Raw genomic sequence first — 22,440 nt, 5'->3', positions numbered from 1 at the left:
TGGCGGGAACAACAGGCTCCGTCAGTGGAGGCAAAAATAATCAGACTTTGGTTTTTCAAAGGAAACAACTTTATGTCGGAAGTTCCCGCACGCTCATTGGATAACGATGTGTCAATCTCGAGCTATTAGCCAATGAGCGTGCGGATTCACAGAAAGACCCGCCTTTATCACGGGACTTTAAAAACTACAATGGCGACAGAAACTCCGTGAGTGGAGTTCAGGGTGACGTTATGAAACTGTGACGTTTGAGCCACTTCCTGTTCTCAGTCCCAGCGTCCTGATCACCGAGGTTTCTGTTGCTCTGATATCTGATATTGATTATATTTCATTTCATTTCTTTATTTATTTCACACGTGGTTCAACAGTGTTTCGTTTCCTACATACAGATCCTCCTTCCCATTAATTTGACACTGCACCCATGGGTGAAAAGGAGCAATCTAATTATTCTTACAAGAGGGCGCCAACAACCCAAAAATCCCTCTAACATGTATCTTTATGTAACAATGCAAAACTAAACAACAAATCAGGATAATCAGCAATATACAGCACTACTAAATGGCAATGAAGTTTTTTCCTTCCACATTTAGCCCAAATTACTTTCATGTTCTTCATATTGATTTATCCTTTTAAGTATGTAACACATTCTAAACAGGCTGTAGCATAAACATCAAACACAGCTGAAGCAGTTTTTGGATGGTTGGCTTCAAATGATCCGTCGGTTTGAAAAGTAAAAACAATTTAAAAAAGGTGAAGCTGATGCAGGGTGAGTGTTAACACCAGGACTTTAGAGGAAAGAAGAGTCACAGCTCAGCATGTTGTTGACGGGTTGTTGTTCAATCGGGGGAAGACATCTGAATCATTGCAGGGGGAATGGCTTTCACAACTTTAATTAATTTACTTTGAGTACATGATATGCCATAATTATCTATGAATTTGTTATATGTTAACACATTTCCTTCATTGTCTAAAAGGTGTAAAACCGTCCAAATTCCATGATCCATCCAATCCATATAAAAGATGGATTTTCTTTCATCGTATGCATCTGTTGTCCCAAATCGAATTTGTATGTGGAGAAAAAATATGCTTGTACATCATTTTCCAGTACTGGAGAACCTGTTTGTGAAAATTGGATAATTTAATTTGGAAATTTGGAAATTTCAACGTCGCACTTTATAAGAAATTCAGTGCTTCTCAAAAATTACTTTGGGGAAATAAAACCAAATGCCGTTTGAATTATTGTTTCATTGTCGTTGCTAACATTTCATTACTAATGATTTCACTAATAGTTTTGAAGAAAAACTCTTTTATTTCTTTCCAGAAGAATTTATAAAAGATTGCAGTCAAGCCGTCCTGACCAGGAGCTTTGTCCATTTTCAGTTTGTTTAAGGCTTGATCTCAGTCATCCAGTGATATATCAGAATCACAAATTTCTCTGAATACAGAATCGATTTTTGGAGTATAAGGTTCAATCTGATCAAAAATACTTGAATGAATGATGAATCAGTAATTAAATATTTTGAGGAGTATAAATTTGAGTAAAATTTATGTTTTTCTTCTGCTATAGTCTTATGATTTGTGCATTCCTCCCCATTTACGATTATTGTATTAATAGATTTCTTTTCTTGCCTCCATTTCTCCAAATTGTAGAAATATGAAGCACTTTTTCACCTTCTTCTATCCATTTTGCACGAGCTCTAATGTAAGCTCCATCAGCCTTTTTCTTGTATAGATCATCTAATTGAGCCTGTAAAGACAACAGGGATTTCTTATCTTACCCTAACCCTAACTATTCCAGATACCATCAAATGTTAAAGGAAAATATCAGGATGAGTGTCTGTGAGCTGAGAAGGACGTGAAGCGAGCAGTTTATCCCAGAGCTGAAGCTGCTCTGTGTGCAGAGATGAGCTCAGATTCCTGCTGTGATTGATCAACAGTCACAGAAATGTAGACTTGTAGTTATTACTGCAGTATGGTCACAGCAGATACTGATAAACATGTATTATGAGGATGGATGATCAAGTTTCTACTCTCTCCTTTAAATCTCAGTTTTTTTCTTCTTCACAGTTTATCTGTTAATTTATTAATGAATAACACTGAAAGAGTTTCTGTTATATTTCCCCTTGAACATCAGCTTATTAGGGCGGCATTAGGAAATAGCCCCCCTCCAAAGAATGAATAAATGAATGATGATAATAATAAAATGATTACAAAGCAGAGCTCAGAGTGGTAGGATGGTCAAACATGGATCCACGGGTGGTTCAACTGCATTGGGTGACGTGACTAAAGCAAATCTTTCAAATAATCCCACCATCAACGGGATGTTGTCTCCTTTACTACGGTTACTTTACTTGGTCACCGTGTGAATTTCTTTGAAATGAACCAAATTCTTTTATTTGTTGGTTGTTGCATATTTAACCTCTACAGTCAGGAAAGGAGGAGATGAGGCCTCAACAATGTTGGGTTGTAGCTGTGGTTCAGGTTAGAGTGAGTGTCCATGGAATAAATGTAAGTCAGTGAACTGGAAACATGACTGTGTTCAAACTTTGTTTTCCTTTTTATAATGAGTCTAATCAAAGGTGGACAGAAGTATCTCCACTTTGACTTTTCTGTGTCACCATCAGAGCTTCTGCACAGTGTGTTTCTGGGGCAGATAACATTGCAGCATTATGGAGACATTATGGAGACAAAAAGAAAAGCGTCTGGACTTCTTTAAGTTAAACTTAAAGAAATCCAGACGCTTTTCTTGGACTGTTGGTTTCAGTGTTTAGTCTCATTCACACACTCCCTCAGACTCTTCACACACACTGATTTGCTGACATAAACATACTCTTGTGTGCTTTCTTGGCTTCACACACACACTGAGGACCATCTACAGACTGTGAGCTCCGTCTTCTTTGTCTTTGGAGCCGAACTCTGACAAAGTTAGGAACCAAACTTTCTCCAGCGTGTGAACTTTCCTCCTAGACTCAGTCTGAGCAGTCAGACCACATATTTCTAAAGCAGCACATGAAGGTGTGGCTCACACACACACAGGTGAAGGAAACAGCTGCAGTATTAAAAACTGCTTCACTGTCTACAAATATATGAACTGAATGTTTCTTTCAGGCTGTAAAAACCTTATTTATCCTCCATTACAGTCCTGCATTCAGAGGATTACTTCTGTTATATTAGTACATGTATTTTATTCTGATGAAGACATGAAACTCTGAGCTGGATTGAATCCATTGAATCAGAGTCCAGGACTAAGACTAAACACACTGAATGTGTCCTGAGCTCGGCCGCTGTTCCACAGTAACTGCTGTCAGAGTCACTGTTACTGAGTTAGCTTAGCTAGCAGAGCAGCTAGCAGTTAGAGTATGAACTCTGTAAGCAGTCAGCTCGGTCCTGGACATTGTTGCTGACATAAAGCTGCTCTCTGCAGCCATGTTTGACCTGCTGCTTTGTAGGACTACAGTAATGGAGGATTTGGAGGCTGAACTCGGCTCTGTGACACTTTTTGTAGTGAACTGATGAAAGCTGCATCTCAGATGGATGTTAGTCCAACACATCAGACACGACCTCTGCAGCTCTCAGTTGATGTGCACATGAATGATTTGTGTTTCCTCTGCAGGTGAAGGTAGAAAGTGTGTGTGAGCTGATGTGAATTGAGCAGCATGGATCAGTGTGAGGACAGAGAGGAGGGAGTCCCTCCCTCTAAAACCACTCTGTGTGGGGAACATGAGAGCCAGACCAAAGCTCAGAGGTGAGATGACCATCTCTAACTGTCCATGACTCTTCTCCATGTCACAGCTCAGCTGTAACTGTCAGTTTATCTGGTTTTAAGACACATTTGGACTCAATTGGCTGTTTTTAACTATGTATTTTAATCAGAGGTGTAAATTTAGACATCACACATCTGGATCCTAAACTATGATAGAAACAGCTGCTAGCAGTGGGTAGTTTGACTTTGATACGCTGCTCTAGAAAGGAAACAAAGGTTTGTGCAGCTCCTCTTCAGAAAAGTGTTCAGAGAGCAGCTGCTGTATTAGACAAAGGCTCGTCGTGTGAGCCCAGATGTGTGTAACAGCTGGATGAAGGAGAACCATCACAGTCACATCTCCATCCCGCCTTTATTAATGAACTTCCTGTTGCTTGCAGATGACAGGAACACAAAGTGTTTGTGCCACGTGATGCTGCAGGATTTGTTAACGTGTCCATGATGGTAACATCTCCTCGTCTAACTGCAAACACATGAGCGCTCCTAACGGCAGCTATCACAGCCACACAGGCAGACTGTGTCTCACTGTTGCATTCAGGGACATTTGTTTTCCTGTAAAAAGCTGAACTCTAATCTAAGAGGACTGTTACTGACAGGAAACAGCTGCATTATCTGCAGTCTGTGTGATCACAGCTGCTTCAATCACTTTATCAGAGAATTGATCAATGAATAAAACATGTTTGTGTCTGCAGAGGTCAAAGGTCACAGTCTGCAGAATCCAGCTGTCCGTCTGTGAGGAGTGACTGGTCCAAAGATCACCCTCCAGAGTTCAGTGGTGAACCTGGACCAACGAGGTCAGAGACCTGTGATGACTCCTTTACATGTTTGTGTTTTCCTAGATAAATATGACTAAAGATTCATTAAAAAGATAAAAATATTAGACTTTGTCCTGTAGCGCTGTGTGGCAGGCAGGATTGGACCCAAACACAACAGGATGAAGTCAAAGAGGCAGCTTTATTTCAGCTGTGAACATGCAAACAGCAGAAATAAGAAAACATAACTGTAGGTTTGCAGTGAATGAAGCCTCAGCTCGACGCTCCACTTTGTCCCTCTTTTCCTTCTCCAAACAGCCACATCAGGAGTCTTTGATGGAGTTTTAAAATATTTAATTACAAATGTCCAAAGATGGGTTCAGGATACCTGAATCCACAATTATTAAAGCTAAAATAGTTCACAGGGTTTGGACTTTGTTAGGTGACGAGAGAACATCAAAGTGTTTTTTATCTTCAAACAGTATTTTTATCACTTCAGTTGCTCTCACAGCCCTGTTTGTTATTTTACCAGAGCTCTTATGTTTCACTCAGTGCTCCCACCAAACACCTTGGAGGACACATTAGTGTGATTTAGATTTCATTGGTGCAAACACCAGTCACACAAGCTAACCCATGGAGGCAGCAGCAGGCTTTGTGTTTGGTAAAGTCTGTTGGCTTAAACTAAGAGAGTTTAGTTTGTTAGCACAAAGAGCTGTCAGCTAAAGCCCCGAATGCACTTTGAATACAGATGAACTGAGAAAAACACTTTAAATACAGCAAACAGTCAAACTGACAACATCTTTTTCTGCTGATCATCCACAGCAGCACATTTAGCATTCATGCTAGCAGCAGGCTATGACTGTCCACTCAGCACCAACACAGGTAGGAGTGAGCAGTGATGAAGCAGGACTGTGGGCAAGTTTGAGCTACAATCCTATTGGCTTCTCAGTTTCTCCAAAGTAAAGGGGAAAATTCTTGGTGTTGTGAAGATGTGAGTTGGACTTGTTGTCGTGGGGCTGGAAGGATGCTGGCAGTGAGAGGCTTTTCATACAGTGTTCAGTAACAGAATGAGAAGAAAGCCACTGCACATGAAACAAGGTGCTCGTAGTGTTTGTTTACTGTGTTTGTGCCACAATGTCAGATCAGTTGTAGATTCACATGCAGACTTGTCCAGTGAAACCAATGCAAGTACTGCAGTACAGAGCAAAGACTAAGCAAGCCAGGAGAGCTCTCCAACTTTCTGAAAGTATCAGGATATTTGAGTGATAAGAAAAAGTGGATCATGCAACAATGTCCCTCAGCACACAAAACAATCAAAGCAGAATAAATATAATGTTTTAGAAAGGCCGATCAAACACTTACAGGGACCTGAAGAGAGAGAACCAACAAAATGTCATGGCTAACAGAGGAACTCAAGCACAGACTGAGTTCTGACAAACAAAAAGGTGACAGTTTATTTACCAAAGGGGTGAACCACAGTGCTCTATATATGTACAGTGAGTTGGGGAGGGGGTCCAGGGCTCCAGGGAAAAGAGGGAAGGGAGTCCACACTCACTCCTCTTCAGTCACTCTTGTCCTGCTCTCCACTCACACAGCCACACACGGGAGTCACAGGTAAGCGTCTGTAAGCAGGTCCGGGGAAATATTTACTCAAAGTATACACAAAGTTAACCCAACTGGTGAATTTAGAGAGAGATTTCTTAGCAAGGAGCTGAGATCATGAACACAGGAGGGTCAATGTCCCAGCGACAAACTGCTCCATGCCGCAGCGTTAAATGGTTACCGGTAAGCCCAGGTGAATCAGCAACAGGTGGTGTAATCATCATAACTGTGTGGACCAAGAGCGAGAGGCCATTACAAGCTCCACCCAGGCAGGCAAAACGCTAGCAGGAGAGAGCAAAACATAAAACCTGAAAAGCCATCATGAGCCAGCCAGAGAGACACAGAGTTTATAATAGAAGAGAAACCTGCTCATCTTCATCATGTTTATTTAAATAGAGAAAATCAGAAGTCTCTGTGTGTCAGACCACGGCTCTACACGGACACTTCTAAGCTGCTTCAGAGTGGACTGACCCAGATAATCTGCACACAGCGGCTGTAAAACAGTGAAAGTCATAACTGTCTCTCTCTGATGGAAAGCTTTTATTGTGAAGTCAGGAAGTCTGCAGGAAGTGTTGAGTTGGTATTCATCACTCAGTGTTTATTGAGACAGGCAGACAGGAAGAGCAGCTCATTAGTGTTGAAGAAATCAAAGGAACTGTGAGGAACTGCAGTTTGGTCAAATCTGGATGTTTTTCACTGACAGTAAATGTTTTTAGTGATAAAGAAATGTGTTCACAGAGAGAGGAAGAGGAAGAGGAGTGGTGTTTGTGAGGAGGAGCAGCTGTCCTGCTGTGCTTTGTGTCAGGACGTCCTGAAGGATCCAGTCTCTACCAGCTGTGGACACTGGTTCTGCAGACAGTGCATCTCCTCATACTGGGACCAGTCTGCTTCATCAGGAGACTCCTCCTGCCCCCAGTGTGGAGAAAGATCCAGAAGCAGAGCTGGACTGCAGACAGCCAGTCAGAGCAGCTGTGTACAAAGTAAGACTGAACATCTGTCTGCTGATGGACTCATTTCTGAAAACTGGACTTCTTGTGTTGTTCAGACATTGAAGAGTTTTCTTTCTCTTTAGCCTCATTGTTTTTCTTTCTTTCAGCAGATGTTGGTCTGCAGGAGGTTTTAGATGAACATAAGATCAGTCTGAGGAGGAGATGTGAACGTGTGACTGAAGGAAGTGATGAAACAGGAAGTAGAACCCTCCTCAACAGGATCTACACTGAGCTCTACACCACAGAGGGACAGAGTGAAGAGGTTCATACCCAACATGAGGTGAGGCAGCTGGAGACAGCTTCCAAGATGGACGCCCTCCATGACGCTCCAATCAGGTGCCAGGACATCTTTAAAGCCTTACCTGACCAACAGAGACCCATCAGAGTGGTTCTGACCAACGGCGTGGCTGGTGTTGGAAAAACCTTCTCAGTGCAGAAGTTCACTCTGGACTGGGCAGAGGGCTTGGAGAACCAACATGTCAGTGTGGTGGTTCTGCTTTCATTCAGGGAGCTGAACCTGATCAGAGATGAGCAGTACAGTCTTCTGGAGCTGCTCCATGTTTTCCATCCAACATTACAGAAGGTCACAGCAGAGAAGCTGGCTGTCTCTCAGCTTTTGTTCATCTTTGACGGCCTGGATGAAAGCAGACTTTCATTGGATTTCACCAACAGGAAGCTGCTGTCTGATGTCACACAGAAGTCATCAGTCAGCCAGCTGCTGACAAACCTCATCCAGGGGAATCTGCTTCCCTCGGCTCTCGTCTGGATAACTTCCCGACCCGCAGCAGCCAATCAGATCCCTCCTACATGTGTTGACAGGCTAACAGAAGTACGAGGCTTCACTGACGCCCAGAAGGAGGAGTACTTCAGGAGGAGATTCAGTGATGAAGAGCTGTCCAGCAGAATCATCTCCCACATGAAGACATCCAGGAGCCTCCACATCATGTGTAGTATCCCAGTCTTCTGCTGGATCACTGCTACAGTTCTGGAGCACATGTTGACTACAGAGCAGAGAGGAGAGCTTCCCAAGACCCTGACTGACATGTACTCATACTTCCTGCTGGTTCAGACAAAGAGGAAGAAGAACAAGTACCATGAGAGACATGAGACGAGTCCACAGGAGCTGACGGAGGCTGACAGGGAAGTTCTTCTGAAGCTGGGGAGGCTGGCGTTTGAACATCTGGAGAAAGGAAACATCATGTTCTACCAAGAAGACCTGGAGCAGTGTGGTCTGGATGTGACAGAGGCCTCGGTGTACTCAGGAGTTTGTACAGAGATCTTCAAAAGAGAGTGTGTGATCTTCCAGAAACCAGTCTACTTCTTTGTTCATCTGAGCATTCAGGAGTTTCTGGCTGCTGTCTACATGTTCCACTGTCACACCAACAGGAAGACAGAGGTGCTGAAGAACTTCCTTAAACCAAAATCTTTGACCAAGATGATTTCCAGTGTTTTTGATGACAGTGATGATGATGATGATGATGTAGGTAACTCTTTTCTGGATGATTTCCTTGAGAGAGTCATGGAGAAATCCCTCCAGAGTAAAAATGGCCACCTGGACCTGTTTGTTCGCTTCCTTCATGGCCTCTGTCTGGAGTCCAACCAGAGACTCTTAGTAGGTCTGCTGGGTCAGACAGAGATCAGTCCAGGAACCATCCAGAGAGTTATCAACAACCTGAAGAAGATGAAGAGTGATGAAATCTCTCCTGACAGAAGCATCAACATCTTCCACTGTCTGATGGAGATGAACCACCTCTCATTATTTCAGGAGATCCAAGAGTTCCTGAAATCAGAGAACAGATCAGAGAAGAAACTCTCTGCGATCCAGTGCTCAGCTCTGGCCTTCATGATGCAGATGTCAGAGGAGGTTCTGGATGAGTTGGACCTGCAGAAGTACAATACATCAGAACGGGGACGACAGAGACTGATTCCAGCTGTGAGGAACTGCAGAAAGGCTGGGTGAGTCCAGATGTGATCATTAACATCGTTGATCAGCGTAGGTTAGTAGTTTAATTTTGAAAATAAAATCAGATTGTAACCACAAAGTGTTTGTGTCCGTACGCTGCAACCTTCCACACCATTCCTTTATTGTACAGACTCAGCAGCAGCTCCATGGATCCCAAATCCAAGAGTGGAGAACAGATTTGAAGTGTGTCACATCCATGCAGTCACAGCTGTTTCCACCATGTTTCCACTGATATTAATCCTGTTCAATGACACGTTTCATATCAGTGAATATGTTCTTTAGGACGTCCACTGACATGTTTAAGTGTCCTGCTGGAAATCACTCAAATCATCCATGAAATCCATGAAAAATCCTTTTAGTGTTTCTAACTTCACCCTCTGTCCTCTCTCTCTCTCCATCCTCCTCACTGCTTCTTTCACTGATAATCACACAAACATCGTATTCAGCTACAAAATAACACAATAATATCATCTGATGATCATTATTATAAGAGCAGGATCCATATTTGATATCAGAGTAACACACTGCTTGGTTATGTGCAGTCATCATCAGTGACTGTGGGTCAAACAGACGCTCTCTGATTGGTTGCTGACCTTGGTCACCTGTCCACTCTCACCTGTTTGTGTTTGCTCTCTCTTTGCTGTCTCCATCCTCTCTCTCCTTTCTCTCCCTCTCTGTCTTTGTACCGTCCTCAGGACAAACTGATCCATGTCAGGTTATAACAATATTCAAAGTGAATACAGGCTGCTGCTGGACACAGACAGGTAACATCATTTTGACTTGCTGTCACCTGGATCTGGACTCATAAACACTGAAGCCCTGAACAGGAATACAAATCATTTTCTGCCAACTAGCGACACACCAGCAGATAATGGCTCAGAAAGCTAAAATGAGCCAATCATTTCTGTGTTTAGTTCCCCTTAAATCAGATCTGATATCAGCAGCTCTGAGTTCATTCATCATTATTGTCCAGTGATGAGATTTCTGCTCCGTTTGGTAACAGTCAGCAGGTTTTTCCTGCGTGTGGACGTGAACAGTCGTACCTGACAGCAGGTAGCAAACAGAGATCATCTTTCCAGCTGGAACTCTTCACTGAGCTGAACTCATTCAAAATGTTCTGGAGTCAGATTCAAAACAGGAAACAGTCCAAATGTGTGTCTTCACTCTGACTCTGGATCAGATCTCAGTAACAGACTGTGGACATTATGGAAGCCTAAATGTGACACCATCTTCCTCCTTCATCTGCAGATTAAAGCCAAACAAAGATTCTCATTAAAAGTCTGCAGGTCTGAGAGAGACTCAATCGTTGTGTCATGTCAAACACAGTAAGAGGAGCTGAAGCACAGATGTGAAGAGCAGATTCATCAGTTTATGACCTCACTCTGTTTTGTCTTCATATACATTAAGTCTGTGTTTATAATGCAGACTTTCTGCTTTTATAATAACACATTTTATATTTTCTATCATCACAGACTGACTCAGTGTCGACTCTCAGAGTCTCACTGTGAAGTTGTGGCCTCAGCTCTGAAGTCCAACCCCTCCCATCTGACAGAGCTGGACATGAGTCTGAACAAGCTGCAGGATTCAGCAGTGAAGCTTCTGTGTGCTGGACTGGAGAGTCCAAACTGTCGACTGGAGACTCTGAGGTGAGTTCACTGACTGCGGCTGTTGTAGTTTTTCTATATTTCATGCCTTTGATTGATGTTTGAAACTTTCTTTAGTTCCTAAATGTTCAGGATGTGTCTGAAGACAAATGTGAAGATGTTTGAGTGCTTTCAGAAATGTTCTGTCTTTCCGAACAACAGTTTTTCCTTTTGGCTCCAAACAGAAGTGACAGACTTGAGCAGGGTTCATTTAAAGGCTGACAGAAGTGGAGTGGTGACGGGGAGATGTTTGACAGGACAGTGTTTCAGCCTCCACAGGTTCATGTTGTGCTCCATCAGTCAGTGAAGATGAAGTCAGTGCTGATGAGGCTGTAGAGTGTGTGAGGGATGTGAATGAGGATGATGAAGATCTGATGATAGCAGATAAAAACAGGCTGCAGAGACTTTGAGCCATACAGGGCACACAGTGTGTGTACAGAATAGCTGAAATTATGGAGGCCTGTGATGGACCGAGCAGTGAAGGAAACTTAGGCACAGGTTAAAGTCCAAAAAAAAGTTTTATTTAACCCAAAAAACATAATTAGTTAAATCATGCAAAAAGAATCAAAATCTTGCGCCCATAAAAGAGGTCAAAATAACAGCACTCTACTCAAAGTTGACACCACTACTGATAACTCAAACAAACTGACCTAACTTAACGAGACAAAGGGGAAACTTAAATAGTGGCTGATCAGCCCACAAAAACAGGAGAAGGGGTAAAACACACAAAACCTAACTAAACCAAACATAATGAACTCCAATTCCCCCCCATGGTCCCGAGTTATGGCATGAACCAATTTGCAGTCTTCCTTTAAAGCTCGCTCCGCCCCTTTTCCACCTTTTGGCTCCTTAATCAAGGGACTGGAACAGCTGCAACTAAGGTAACTCAGAAAACAAAAGATTAATCATACATAACAGTGTAAACTAAAATGTGCACACTTATTTTAGAATGCAGTGTTATGTGGATATGTGAATGAATTCTAAACCAAAACCAGTTATTTATTGTCCTGTAAATTAATTTCTATATTTAAAGGTATTACCACTGTGTAGCTGTAAGTGCAGCCATCACAAGGCCTCACTGGAATATGGAAGCATCACAGTACAGCTTCAGTGAAGCATTAAAGTCTCTGATATGAAATGAGAAATGAAGCAGCCAGAGCTTTTTCATGAGTGGAAATCCACTGTAACTGTGAGCTGCTGCTACAGCCTCCAGATTAGCCAGCAGCTCATCCTGCTCAACATTTTCTCACCAACTTTAATGGAAGTGTGATGTTTTCAGAGTGTGTGCTGGATAATCCGGCCCAGGTTGAGGCCAAACTGACATGGGATGAAATGTCTGTCACATAATTGAGCTTAGTGTAGTTTCATTTCTGCACAATTTAAAAACAACCAAAACTTTGTTCTGTCTTTTCTATGTTATACTGTAGACTTTCTTTGATACTGTGTCCAAAAGGAGCAGCTTTTACTTTGAAGGGGAGCCGTCTCTGTTTCCTCTTCAGGTTGGATGATGGAAGCAAATTAGTGTGTGATGTTCTTTCAGTGTTGCACTTTGTAGACGCTCCCTGAGCACTGGTCTCACAGCCAGCTGCACATAGAGACCAGTGTTGTTAGTCCAGGTCAGAAGATGACTTGTTGGAATGAAAATGAGCTTGTAGTTTGTCTGCTTTAATAATGTGACTGGAAAAAGGTGTTGGACTTCAAATATGTCCAGTTCTTTCACACTTCACCTTTAAAAGTGAAGCCTTGTGGTTCCTGGAAGGAAAAACACGACTTTTTCAAGTCTTTGTCCTGTTTTTATGAGAAATGTACGCCTTAAATGTGAAACATTCAGAGTTTTTTCTCTTGTTGTGTTTGTTTGAAGCTGCTTCCTGTTGGCTTCAGCTGTTTGGAGTTTCCATTTTCTAAACTTCTACATTCTGAACCTTCTTCAGCTCTGAACAGATGATGAAACACTGAATGGTTTCAAGCTCACACTTACATCTTTCATTCTTTACACAGATTGGGGACCTGTGGTTTGTCAGAGATCAGCTGTGATTATCTGGCAGCAGCACTGAAGTCCAACCCCTCCCATCTGAGAGAGCTGGACCTGAGACTGAACAACAACCTGCAGGATTCAGGAGTGAAGCATATGTGTGGTTTTCTGGAGAGTCCAGGATGTGGACTTGAAACTCTGAGGTCAGTCAGCATGTTTTAGTTGTGCTGAGATGAATATGATGTTGTGGTGGACCACTGGAGGGCTCCACACACACCCAGTTCTCAGGAAGTGTTGTTGCTGTGTTTTGGAGGGAAAAGTATTCAGTTGTGTGGTGATGAGTAATAAACGAGCAGTGTTAATCGAGAGCTCACGTGTCGTCTGTGTTTACCGAGGCAAAACAAAACAGGAGCACTAGAAAGTCAAAAAACAAAACACAAGTCCAGCACCAAAAAAACAACAACAAAAGAAATACACCGTAGCCCAAAAAACAGAGTCCAAAACAGAAGAGTTCAGGGGGCCGGCCAGGGGGCCGACAGCACAGGAGTCCAAACAGTTCAGGGGGCCGACCGTGCGGACGGCAACGGCGGCGACGTGGAAACAGTCCGGGAGGCCGACCGTAAGGAAGGGAACGGCGAAGACGACAGCACTGGTCCGGCGGCCAGCCGTGCGGAAGGCAACGGCGGCGACTCAGGCGAAGGGGGTCCGGGGGCCGGCCGCGAGGAAGGCCACGGCGGCGATGTGGAACCAGTTCAGGGGGCCGACCGTGCGGTCAGCAACGGCGGCGACCCAGGCGACGGAGGTCCGGAGGCTGGCTGCGCGGAAGGCAGCGGCGCCGAAGTGGACACAGTTCAGGGGGCCGACCGTGCGGAAGGCAACGGTGGCGACTCAGGTGAAGGGAGTCTGGGGGCCGCCCACGACGGCGATGGTGCCTGGCCAGTGGCCTAGAAAGTGGCCGGTTAGCTGCAGACCCAAACGAGGCAGGACCAGGCGACACTGAAGGCAAAGACACGGAGGCTGGACCAGGCGACGCTGAAGACACAGAGGCTGGACCAGGCGACGCTGAAGACACAGAGGCTGGACCAGACGAGGATGAAGACTCGGAGGCTGGGCCAGGCGAAGCAGAAGCAGAAGCTGCAGCTGGCGTGGATGATGAGGCCGCAGCTGGCGAGGATGATGAGGCCGCAGCTGGCGAGGACGATGAGGCCGCTGGAGGCGAGGACGACGAGTCTGAAGCCGGGCCAGGCGAGGACGACGAGTCTGAAGCTGGGCCAGGCAAGGACGACGGCACGGAGGCTGCTGCAGGCGCGGCTGAAGGCTCTGAAGCTGGACCAGACGAAGCTGAAGGCTCTGAAGCTGGACCAGACGAGGCTGAAGGCTCTGAAGCTGGACCAGACGAGGCTGAAGGCGGCGGCGTGGAAGCCGGAGACGGAGGCGCTGCAGGCGGCGGCGTGGGAGCCGGAGGCGCTGCAGGCTGGACGGATCCCTTGGACCCTCCAGCGACGACAGGAGACAAAGGCCGGAGCGGTCCCTCGGACCCTCCAGCGGAGACACGAGACGAAGGCCGGAGCGGTCCTACGGACCCTCCAGCAGAAGCCATCACCAAGCCAGCAGTCATGGAGGCCACTAGCTGACACAAAGGCGACTGGCAATGCACTGAGCACTGGCTCTGCCCAGGCAACGCTGACATGGTGCAGTTCTCAGGTGGCTGCTTAAACTTCAGGGGTCCAGAATCAGCTGGGGACTGAGACCTAGCCTCTGGGGAAGCCCTGGAGCGGCAAACTGGAGCCTGAACTACAGGTGACACTGGAGGCGCAGGGGCCTGAACTACAGGTGACACTGGAGGCGCAGGGGCCTGAACTACAGGTGACACTGGAGGCGCAGGGGCCTGAACTACAGGTGACACTGGAGGCGCAGGGGCCTGAACTACAGGTGACACTGGAGGCGCAGGGGCCTGAACTACAGGTGACACTGGAGGCGCAGGGGCCTGAACTACAGGTGACACTGGAGGCGCAGGGGCCTGAACTACAGGTGACACTGGAGGCTCTGGAGGCTGAACTGAAAGTGACACTGGACACTGAAATGAGGGAGACACTGGTGACAGAGCAGAGAGTGGCTGCGGGGCAGCTAACTGAGCTGAGAGTGGCTGCTGAGCAGGTGATACGCTGTTCACATAATCATCTGCCGCACAGAACACAGCCCCTGAATGAACAGTCACACAGTCCAAAAACGGAAAAGAGTCCTCACTCACCACAGCCGGCGAAGTAGAAGCCTGAACGTCCTGCTGTGGGGTGGCGCGCCGGCGGCGCAATCGGCGTTTCCTCCCCGCAGACGGCTCCGACGGGCCGGGCAAGATCACATCCGGCGAGTCGGGCAATGAGGCAGGAGTGGCTGAGAGAAGGTGAGGTGTGTGCCGGAGAAAAGCCTGCATGGTCGGAGGAAGCGACTTCAGAAGCCATGGCAGGCCAGAAAAGAGCCGTTGTAGCTGGCTTTCCACGGTGCGGCGAAGCTCCTCTGGAGGGTTCTCTAGCCACAGCCCGAGGAGAATCTCCACATTATACGTAATGTCGTCCCGGAGCTCCTCGGACGGATTTACTGCCGCTGGGTCCATGGTGGCTGGTTCGTACTGTCACGTCCGGTGTGGCAGACGTGTGGAGTTGTAGAAAGGACCCAAAAGGCGGCAGCTCTGGTGCAGGTGAGTATTTATTTACAGGAGTGGGTACAAACAGCAATGGTGGGTGAACATGAAACCGGAAACCTAAACTGGGTAAAACTAACAAAACAAACCAGAAACGAAGATGCAGGGAGGTCCGGGGAAATACATACGGAGAGACGCAGGGAGACCGAGGGGAAACAACACAGACGAACCAGCAACAACTAAGACAGAAGACAAGACTTAAAAACACTCAGAGAACACAGGGAGATCACACACAGGTGGGGGACACAGCTGGGAGTGATTAACGTGACGAGACTAGGGAGGCAAACTGAAAACACTCACATAAGACGCAGACCTTCAAAATAAAACAGGAAACACATACACGCAATGACACAACGCAAAAACTTCACACAGACTGGGGAACACATAGGAACATGAAAACAAAACCCAAAACAATAATAACTACTAAAACATAAACACGGAGTCACAAACTCTGGATCATGACAGGGACCTCTGTTTCTACCATCAGGGTTTTGGCGCCGGAGCGCGCCGCTGCCTGCCGCTTTTCCGACCCTAGGACATGGACCCCGCCAGCGTGCTGTAGCGGCCGCGACCGCTGGCGACAAAGAAAAACTGCTCTTCACAGAAGACTTGCGCTCTGGGAGACGTTTCCTGGTCGACTCTGGCTCCCAGAAGAGCCTCCTTCCCCCGTTCGGAGCCGACAGTTTAGCAGCGGGCAGCGGACCGCAGCTTATTGCGGCTAATGGCTCTCCCATCACAATGTTCGGGGAAAGGTTCGTGACTGTTTGTTTTCATGGTCGGGATTTCCAATGGACCTTTGTTGTTGCCGCTAGTTCTGTACCTATTTTGGGCGCCGATTTTCTTTGTGCCCACGGACTGCTGGTCGATGTCACTAACAGACGCTTAATCGATGCACTGTCTTTTTCTTCAATACCCTGTTTCACTCGCGCCATCGAGCCCCTGAATCAGGCTAATTTAGTGACTTCAGCGAATGTTTTTCAGCGTTTAAGTTCCCTTCACTGACTGTTCCTAATTTCTCGAACACGGCAACGAAGCACGGGGTTGAACATTAGATGCCGACGGTCGGTCCCCCGGTGTTCGCACGCGTGCGCCGCCTCAACCCCGCGAAACTCTCCGTCGCTCGGGAAGAGTTTGCCGCAATGGAGTGCCTCGGCATAGTGCAGCGCTCGAATAGTGCCTGGGCTTCTCCGCTACACATGGTGCCCAAGTCAGACGGTCGGTGGCGGCCGTGTGGGGATTTTCGCCGTTTGAATAATGTCACGGAGAACCACCGCTACCCCATTCCCCACATCCAGGATTTTTCCGCCCACCTCGCCGGCACCTCGATTTTTTCTAAAATTGACTTGGTGCGGGGGTATCACCAGGTTCCCGTGCGCGCCGAAGACGTCCCCAAAACTGCCGTTATTACCCCTTTCGGCCTGTCTGAATTTTTGCGCATGCCGTTCGGCCTGAAAGGCGCCGCCCAGACTTTTCAGCGGTTGATGGACTCTGTCTTGCGCGGGCTGCCTTTCATCTTCGTGTACCTTGACGATATATTGGTGGCCAGCTGCTCTGAGAGTCAGCACGCGTCCCATCTGCATCAGGTTTTCCAGCGCTTGGCGGCACACGGCCTGATCGTCAACCCCTCCAAGTGCCAGTTCGGCTTGCCGGTTCTGGATTTCTTGGGCCACCGCATTTCCGCTGATGGTGTGGTTCCATTGCCAGACAAGGTCCGGGCCGTTTCGGCTTTTCCGCGTCCTGCGTCCGTTAAAACGCTGCAGGTGTTCTTGGGGATGGTCAATTTCTACAACCGCTTTTTCCCCAGAGCTGCGCACCTGCTGCAGCCTCTCTATGCTGCCTTGAAGGGTAAAACAGCTAAGGACCCGATTGATTGGCTCCCTGAACGCATCCAGGCATTTTCTGGGGCCAAGACCGCGCTGGCAAACGCCGCCCTGCTGGCCCACCCGTTTCCGTCGGCAGAGATTGCGTTGACCTCCGACGCGTCGGACGTGGCGGTGGGCGCAGTGTTAGAACAGCGGGTCTCCGGTGTCTGGCAACCGCTCGCTTTTTTTAGTCGCACGCTTAGGGACAGTGAGCGCAAATATAGCGTTTTTGACAGGGAGTTGCTGACCCTGCACCTCGCGACACGGCATTTTCGTTTTTTTCTCGAGGGTCGGAGCTTCACCGCGTACGTCGATCATAAACCTTTGACAATCGCGATGTCCAAGGTCTCTGATCCGTGGAGCGGGCGCCAGCAGTGCCAGTTGGCAGCCATTTCCGAGTTCACAACTGACATTCAGCACGTGGCTGATAAGTCCAACTGCGTGGCTGACTGTCTATCCCGCATGCTGGTTTCTCCCGTTTATGTTGGCATAGACTTTGAGGCTATGGCCGCTGACCAACAGGCCGACCCAGACGTCCTTGCCCTTCGGTCTGCGCAAACGGGCCTTGTACTGGAGGACAGACCCGTGTGGAACGGCGGGCCTAGCCTGCTTTGCGATGTTTCCACCAGCCGTCCACACCCTGTAGTTCCCCTTTCGTGGCGTCGTCGCGTTTTCGACTCTGTACACGCCCTCTCTCATCATCTCTCACAACAAGAGTTTTTTCTCTTGTTGTGTTTGTTTGAAGCTGCTTCCTGTTGGCTTCAGCTGTTTGGAGTTTCCATTTTCTAAACTTCTACATTCTGAACCTTCTTCAGCTCTGAACAGATGATGAAACACTGAATGATTTCAAGCTCACACTTTGTCTAATAAACTTACATCTTTCATTCTTTATACAGATTGAGTTACTGTGGTTTGTCAAAGATCAGCTGTGATTATCTGGCAGCAGCACTGAAGTCCAACCCCTCCCATCTGAGAGAGCTGGACCTGAGCTCCAACTACAAGCTGCAGGATTCAGGAGTGAAGCATCTGTGTGGTTTCCTGGAGAGTCCAGGATGTGGACTTGAAACTCTGAGGTCAGTCAGCATGTTTTAGTTGTGCTGAGATGAATATGATGTGAAAGTTGTGCTGACACTAAACTGTAGACATCAGGCTGATATTATACTGATCCACACTGAGGATCTTCATAGTAAAGTCTGTTTTCTTCTTCTCTGGTTTAGTCCATTGACTGCAGCAGAACAATGTTCACATTTCAAACCTTCAAAGAAGAAGAAAAATCCTCCACTGGATGATTCATTGTAAAACTCTCCAATTCTTCATTCCACCTTAAAGTCTGTCTGACACTGAAATCCAAAGCAAAATGTGTGTTTGCTTTACAGACAGCAGTCCAACACAAACATACACACATCATCCAAAACACAGTCCAACATCCAAATCTCCTCCACTGCCAGCATGAATGATGGGAAAGAGAAGGAGGAACACTCTGACATTCAGGGTTAGAATGAGTTTCATGAAGCAGACTGTGAAGATCAAAGCTGCATTAGAAAGCTTACATGAATGAATGAGTGGACAGAAGTGGGCAGAGATCATCTGAAGCACTTCAAAGGCTTTAAATCAGCACATTTCTCTTTATTCTTTATCAACTCTGTTAGTTTCTCTCAGTTTTCTGTGGAATGAAGCTAACAGCAGGCTAATAAGATGCTGACCAATAGGTTTCTATTAAAGGTTGTAATTTGTATATGAAAAAGTGCTTTGGCTCAGCAGGGATCAGCTTACAGGTAGAATACAGCTGCTGGATGGGATTAGCATGTCATAGCTATCTACCAAACTGCTAACTGGGGAATTTCAGGCCATCTATGAATCATTTTTGCTAACTGTTTATTCAGCTTAGGCTCAAAGGGCTGCAGCTGTGCCCTAGTTGTCATAGGGCAAGAGGTATGGTCCACCTGCACAGATGAGCAGTCCATCACAGGGCCAACAGAGAGAGACAGAGAAGCACTCTCTCACATCCACACCTACAGCCAATTTAGAAGCACCACTGAACCTAAGCAGCATTTCATTGGACTGTGGGAGAACATCCAACCTCCACAGAAAGGCCAACAAGCTTCAACCTACAACCTTCTTGCTTTAAGGCACTAGTGCTAACCACTTTTCCCCATTTCAGCCCAAATCCTGCATCTTCCTGTTTCTGACTCCAGGCCAGCTCCACTAACACTTTCTCATCAGACACTGCCACCTAGTGGAGGAAGTCTTAGTTCCATTTGAAGCTTCAGATTACAGTTAGTTCCTTTACAAAGAGGTGGAGGTGGTGGGGCCACAGCACCATCATCACTGAGTGCCATAGGACACTTAACCTTTGTTTCCATATGCTGGGAACTTCCTGTTGTTCCAAGGAGGACTGGAAAGTGTGTGAAAATCTCCCAGTCAGTTCCTCACAGCACACTTCAATCATTTTCCTCCCACAGCATCAGGACCAGGGATTTTTCTCTCTTTGATCCCACTAAGAGATTTCCACACAAACACCTCATCAGTGGGACTCTCAGAGCTACCAGCCCTTTGCTACAATCACAAAGCTCTTCATTGAAATCAATGATATCAAAGCTGGAATCAAATGAGTCCAAGTCTTCTGCTGATTCAGCATCACATTCATCTTTGCTCCTTGTTCTGCATCCCCACCATGGACTTCATTCCTTTCCAAGCCAGCCTTGAGTGTCCTTTATTCAGCTCATCCTCTGCTTTACTTTTACACCAAATATTTCCATTTGCAACTAATTTTTTGAAAATATTGCATATTATGGGTTTTCCCCCCCAAAAAAACAGGGTTTTTTATGACAATAAAGCCATGAAAACCTAAAAAATATTTAAAAAATAATGAAAAACTTTATATCTGTGGTTAGGTCTGAAGTTGTTTAAAAGATCTGATGTGAAAAAAATCAGAAAAAAAATTAATATATGATATTGCTATATCACCTTTTGTCAGGGGACCCGTGTGGGTACGAAGGGTAAAGCATGGGTGTAAATTTTAAAAACTCTTATTACTCCAAAAATAAATAAGCAGCCCTGGATTAGTAAATCACTCCAACATGTTCTCAGGCAGAAGAAGCTGTCTTGTTATGAGGGAGAGAAGAAAAAGATTGAGGCACAGAAACTTGTTGAAAGAGAGATAAAGCAGCTAAAATCAGGGGAAAATACTTCCTGTTTCCAAAGTAATCCCCATTTTTCCCAGAAAGAAATGTAAGTAGAAATCGATGATCTAAGTGAGAACATGAGCCTTTAAAACGTCCCAGTGGGTGCAGTCAAAGCAGTCCCTCAGTCCCAGTCTAGAGTCTTTGGTCCAGACTGGAACAACTGTGTGCCCAGTTTGAGCTCTCTTCAGTCCTGTGACCTGACAGACCCAGAGGGGCCATCACATCACATTTAGAAGCTCCCCTAATGGAGCCACAACACATGTCCAATACTTAGTCTGTCTTGTTGGACCAACTGGAAGAAATGATTCAAGGACTTAGTCACAGAACAGAGATTCAAATCTCCAAAATCCAACTGGCTGCATCAGGACATATAGTCTGAAACTCTGCACAGTTTCCTGTTTGAAGCTGCTTCCTGTTGGCTTCAGCTGTTTGGAGTTTCCATTTTCTAAACTTCTACATTCTGAACCTTCTTCAGCTCTGAACAGCTCACACTTTGTCTAATAAACTTACATCTTTCATTCTTTATACAGATTGAGGGGCTGTGGTTTGTCAGAGATCAGCTGTGATTATCTGGCAGCAGCGCTGAAGTCCAACCCCTCCCATCTGAGAGAGCTGAACCTGAGCTGGAACAACCTGAAGGATCCAGATGTGAAGCAGCTGTCTGATCTTCAGCAGAGTCCAGACTACAGACTGGAGACTCTGCTGTAAGTAGAGTGATGGAGTGAGTGGGTGGTGCTGTCAGCAGTATTGTACTAAACACAGTCAGTATGAAACAAAGATCCAGTGTTTCCTGTAAAGCTGCAGCTTCTCAGTGAAGCTGTGAGAGGAGAATGGTGACAGGCTTCAGGATTGGACACAAACACTTCCTGTTTCTGACCTTTATGGTCACCATAGTAACGGCTGACACGCTCTGATCAAACAGTGTCAACAGCCAATCAGCTCTCGGAACAAAGCAGCACGCAGACCAATGACTGCATTCATTTCCAAGTTTAAAGCAGTGAAGAACACAGTCTGTAGGTGAGGAAGAATTTAGTGAGAGCAGATGTTTGGATGGAATTCCTCCAGTTAACAGCTGGAACCGTCCATCTGGATTGTTGGGCTTGTTGTTGGGGTTCCTACAGAGCTCAGAGTGGACACACCAAGGTTCTTCTAATGAATGAAAGTCCAAACTCAAACTAGGAGGGAAAAACATCTTCATCACCTTCAATAAAAATCCAAAGATTAGAAAAAGTGAAGCAACAATGAGTCCTAGTACAGTCCCAGCACTGAAGTCCCTGCTGCTCTTTATACTGGATGTGCTGTATCTCCTCTGCTCTTCCTTCTTCTCTCTGCAGGTGGAGCTGATGATGGTAAACAGGACGGTGTGTGTGCTGAGAGAGGAGGAGCTGTGTCCTGATGATCCAGAGAGGTTGAAGCAGCAGCAGCTTGTGTGTAGAGACGCTCTGACTGGGCCATGTTACTGGGAGGTGGAGAGGAGAGCTTCATCCAGCAGTGACTGACAGAGGAATGAGAAGAAGTGCAGATGACTGTCAGTGCTGCAGAGTGAACTGCTCTGAGAACAGCTCCACTGTCAGACACAATGTAGAGTCCAGCATCATCCCTGTGTGTCCCTCTGGATCTGACAGAGGATCATCAGTGTATCTGGACTGCTCTGCTGCTGCTCTGTCCTTCTACAGTCTCTGCACAGTCTCTGTCTGACTCTGGCTTCAGACCCTCCTGGATCAAACTCACCTGGAAAGACTTTCAAACATCACTCAATAGATTTGAATACAGAATATATTTGATATATACTGTAGATGTACTGTAGAGTTGCAGTTTGTCACTTGTAAATACAGTCTGTGAGCAGCTATGAGCTGAAAGATCTTTCTAGAAACACGAAATGTTTTCACTCTTCTGTTGCTTTTTCATATATTTCCACAACATTAATATTGATCCCACCTGTCTCACCTGTTTCATGCTTTTATACATAATAACAGGCAAGGCTGGACTGGGACAAAAAATCGGCCCGGGCATTTTG

General features: G+C 46.1%; 1 pseudogene across 1 annotated transcript; it reads left to right on the top strand.

Moving 5' to 3' along the window:
- The first annotated feature begins 3,518 nt into the window (after positions 1-3,518).
- On the top strand, positions 3,519-21,099 carry LOC146391924 (NACHT, LRR and PYD domains-containing protein 12-like; annotated as a pseudogene). The gene is made up of 8 exons (XR_014798790.1): positions 3,519-3,742; positions 4,450-4,551; positions 6,850-7,091; positions 7,208-9,056; positions 10,536-10,709; positions 12,705-12,881; positions 18,135-18,311; positions 20,954-21,099. The product of XR_014798790.1 is annotated as an NACHT, LRR and PYD domains-containing protein 12-like (transcript).
- The last annotated feature ends 1,341 nt before the right edge of the window (positions 21,100-22,440 follow it).

The sequence above is a fragment of the Perissodus microlepis genome, chromosome 3, assembly GCF_051167445.1.
Source record: "Perissodus microlepis isolate ML-2025 ecotype Zambia chromosome 3, ASM5116744v1, whole genome shotgun sequence".
Lineage (NCBI taxonomy): Eukaryota > Metazoa > Chordata > Actinopteri > Cichliformes > Cichlidae > Perissodus > Perissodus microlepis.
This window is presented reverse-complemented; position numbering and strand designations above follow the sequence as displayed.